Genomic DNA, 4,909 nt, shown 5'->3' on the forward strand with positions numbered 1-4,909 from the left:
AAGTTTGTGAGTGTGAGTGTGAGAAAGTAAGTGTTAAAGAGTGAGAGTGAGTGAGTGAGAAAGAGAGAGAGAGAGTGAGAGAGAGTGTGAGAGAGAGAGAGAGAGAGAGAGAGAGAGAGCTTGAGTGAGTGAGACGGACAGACAGAGAAGAAAGAGGAGAAAGAAAGACAGAAAAAGAGACGGGGACGGGAAGCCAAAAAATATCTGCAATGATGAAGGGAAATCAAGTCATTGCTTATTTACAATCGGCCACCTGACCTCTGACCTCTGACCTTAGGTCCTATCAGTTTTCCATTGAATCAAGATTTCCTAAAATCACCTAACTTATTTATTTACTTTTTTTTTTGTCTTTCCGTAGCACAATATTACAATAAACTTAAATTCAATGAAATGCGGTGTAATTTGTAGCATTTATCGTGAAACTCGATCAAGAGAAATGATATAATGATAACGTTTACCTCAAAATTAATATATTATACCTAAAAAGAGATGGGTGAGCGTTTCAATCCCAGAGTGAAGTGATGTCGTTAGCTTAGGGTAGTGATAGACCCCTATCAGAGGTCTATTAGACCCTATCAGACCCTTACCTTTCCATCATTAAATCTTCTAAAGTATCTTCACGTGGGCAACCATGTGAATTAGGAATCTTGCGATCCAAATTTGAATGTTAAAGTGCAGTAGGACCCCCCCCCCCCCCGCGCGCTTCCTTTCCCCCTAAAGTTATGTAAAATAAAGTAGAAAAAAAAAAAAAAAAAAAAAAAAAAAAAAAAAAAAAAAAAGAGGATGAAAGATTAACTACTTTTCCTTTACTCAATTCGTGCGTACAGTTTAATAAATATTTTGTAATCAAACCCAAACTTTTACTTAACCTTTTATTTTTTTTTTCCTATAAACACAAAAGTCTTCTCTTTCTTCCTCTGTCTTTTCCTTCGACCAATTTTCTTCATTATTTCCTTGTGCTTCACTGAGGAAGCTTGAATGCCGGTACTACTTTTTTTTTTACGTATTTTTTAAAGTCTGATCAAAAGGTCAAATGTGTGTGGTGTGGTGTGATGTGATGTGGTGTGGTGTGTTGTAGTGTAGTGTGGTTTGGTGTGGTGTGGTGTAGTGTAGTGTAGTGTGGTTTGGTGTGGTGTGGTGTGGTGTGGTGTAGTGTAGTGTGGTTTGGTGTAGTGTAGTGTGGTTTGGTGTAGTGTAGTGTGGTTTGGTGTGGTGTGGTGTAGTGTAGTGTAGTTTGGTGTGGTGTGGTGTGGTATGGTGTAGTGTAGTGTGGTTTAATGTGGTGCAGTGTAGTGTAGTGTGGTGTAGTGTAGTGTAGTGTGGTGTAGTGTAGTGTGGTGTAGTGTAGTGTGGTTTGGTATGGTGTGGTGTGATGTGGTGTAGTATAGTATAGTGTAGTGTGGTGTAGTGTAATGCTGTATGGTGTGGTGTGTGTGTGACCTTCCTCTTGTGTCGTGTTAAAATCTTTGGCAAAGTGAGCGGTATCAAGGGCAGCGAGGTTGGGTTCAAGTAATTCATAATCTTGAAATTGGACGTTGCAGATAAGGGAAAAAAATGTTTTTTTTTCTTTGCAATAACTCGGTTACAATAGGCCTTTTTATCGGCAAATTGTTCGGTAAGAAGTTGAAGACGAAAGAGGAGAAAGAATAAGAAGACGAAGAAAAAGAAAAACGGAAAAATAACGATATTGGTGAATGTACTGACCTGGAAGTCCAAGTTATTTTTTCTTTTTTTTTTCTTTTGGAACAAAATGCAATTGTAAATTTCCTCTATGACAGCCACGTCGTTAAGCAATGGAATATCGAAAACAAATCAGAATATCATATTTTCTATTGCAGATATAGGAGTGAAAATCATGCAGAAGTAATATATTACCTAATAACTAAAAAAAAACTGTTATGAATTTATTAAACATGATAAAATAAACAAGAAAAGTGAAACTATGACTAACGACACAAAAGAAAAAACAAACAAACATGGTATCATATTTTACGTATACAGAGCGCTATATCATGCAACCATTTTTTTATGAACAAAAGAAAAATATATCTGGTTTTAGTAAGCACTCGCTGCCGCAACCAGATTTTTTAAAAGTCATTCACCCTAGCGGAATGACTTTATTGAAGGTCATAAAGGCTTGGCGAATAGAAGCCAGTGTAATAGTGTATCCCGCTTACATATATTCTAGAAGATTTTGAAAACTGACTCTATATTGTTTATATAGCAAAATTGAGCTTCGAGATTCAGCTAGTCAATTTCGACGACCCAGATATTGCAATCAGTCCCGAATAATAACTATTTCAACGCCGTTTCTGCAATACTTTAGGCAACAAGCATACACACTCCTACCATAACAAAAGTCAAATCACGAAAATCCTGGACCAACCAGAGGGATCCCTTAGTTAGTTCGAGAGCATAAAGGCCAACAAACAGACGCTTTGTTAGATATGGTAATCAATGAAAGTCAGAGAGAGTTGAAAATAGAAACTATGCACAAGCAGGAAGATGATTGGGAAACTATTAGCCTTTTTCTCGATTAATTGATTTAGAAAATCTGATTTGTGTGCGTAATCGTCACCACTCTGATCAGTCGCTTTATTGGAACAGAGGGTAAGCTTGCTTGTTCCTTCCTTCCTTCATTCCTTCTTCTCGATTTTGTTCTGCCTTTCCCTCCCAGTTCCTTTTGTTCCTAAGCTCCATGCAAGAACGTTAAAGACACCTTCAATTCCCAAGTAATTTCAAGACTGGCCCAAAAGGTCAGGTGGATGTACATATCGTCTCTACAGCAGATTTTGCTTCGTCATCAAACCGAGAATACATTGAAAGCAACGTAGCCGGGTTAAAGTAATGGGCAATTTACAAATTGGAAGCTGCAGATAAATTTTGTTCGGAACTTTATAAATAAAATGCAAAATGCGGAAGAATTGAGGAAAAAAGGAAAAGTAATGAGACTGACGAATGTACGGATCAAAATGATGTTTAATACATACATGTGTATGTGTTGAACTTACTGCAAATATATACATAAGTATCCGTGTGCGTGTGCTTGTGCGTGTAAGTGTGTGTGTGCACGTGTACGTACATGCGTGCATAAAAAAGTTTTACCCAATTCCTTGACCATATGAATGCGACATTTATCCTAGTACTTAAGATTAATTCCCATATTACCTCGTATATGTGATACATACCCAAACAATAAAAGCACATAATAAACTTACAAATAAAAGGCGAAGGGCTCTTAGCAGAGGGGAATAGCACGGTATGAGAGAACAGACGACCATATCCCATCATACCTGGGGTTGAAAGCAGGTTATAATGTATACTCGCTGTTGTTAACTCGAAGAATAATAACCCCGTTATACGAGGGCGATATTCTCTGGAAGCACTTCGGCGGTCGTACGATAGTCATGAATGAAATAAAAAGCACGGTTTGATTCACATATTTCCTTGGCTGGTGATGTAGATTGGATGACTGGTGGATTCGTCTATCACAAAAAAAGAGAGAAAAAAAGGGGAAATATAATGAAACGAGTAAAGAAGTGATGAGCATAGAGCGCATAACGTCTTAGGGATGTCTTATTTATTTGCTTCTTGTGAATGGTTTTATAGAGTACCTTGCTTGACCTAATGGCTTCTTCCCTCAATTTGAAACATGTTGCTATTATTGCACAATAACGATGATAATGACCATGATAATGTTACTTCAGATCGTTACTAGTAATCCTTATTGTTGTTATCAGTGTCAAAGTTATTGTTATTATACGTATTGGTGTTATTGCTATCACTATCATTGCTATTGCTAGTTTTATAGTCATTATCATTATTGTTGTTATTTCTAGTACTCATATTGATATCATTGTTATTATTCCTATTATCATCATAACTATAATTTTGATTGTTATTATTCCTGTTATCATAACTATTATTATCACCACTAGTACTATTATCGTTATCATTAATATCATCATCATTTCTATCATGTTACTAATATTATTTTCATCATCAATGTTATTGATATTAACATCCTCATCATAACGAATCTGTGTGTGTATGTATATGTATATGTGTGTGTTCATTTGTGTGTTTGTCGGAACACACACACATACACACACACACACACACACACACTCACGCGCGCGCGCACAGACACACACACACACACACAATATATATATATATATATATATATATATATATATATATATATATATATATATATTTATATATATATATATAATGATAATAATAATAATAATAATAATAATAATAATAATAATGATAATAATAATAATAATAATAATAATAATAATAATAATAATGATAATAATAATAACAATAATAATAATAATAAAAAATAAGCGCACATCGAAATCACAAAGAAGCTTGCAAACAGCATCAAGACAAAGCTCATGCATTAAATTGATGAATGTCTTCGGAAACTTTCCTAATCAATGGAGGCGAATGTTGGATATTCAACAATTGCCAAAGTCTTAGAGAGGTTGAAGGGAACGCCGGGAACTTTCATCCAAACTCTGACAGTTAATTGAAGGACACAGCAGACTACTCTGGCAGATATGGTCCCTTTCACAATGAGTTGCATAGCAGTGCAAGTTGAAATGGAAGATAGTCTCAGAATTGAGTGGCGAGTAGATATGTCTTGCTGTTTTTTTTTTTTTTTTTTTTTTTTTTTTTTTAATCAACTCGAAACCTGCATATATGTTAACATAAATGTACCGGTGTTTCTATATAGTATGCGTCTACCGCGGTATCAAATACTGTGGCGTGTGGTCTACCTCATTTACTACTATAGTATGCGATCGCCCTGGGTTATCTAGGAGTTTGGGTTAGGTTCGGGTAGGGTGGTTAGGTTAAGGTTAAATTAGGTTAGGTGAGGTCACGGTACAATACA

The sequence above is a fragment of the Penaeus japonicus genome, unplaced genomic scaffold (genome assembly GCF_977035675.1).
Source record: "Penaeus japonicus unplaced genomic scaffold, GWHDUDI00000001_assembly GWHDUDI00000018, whole genome shotgun sequence".
In the NCBI taxonomy this organism is placed as follows: Eukaryota; Metazoa; Arthropoda; class Malacostraca; order Decapoda; family Penaeidae; genus Penaeus; species Penaeus japonicus.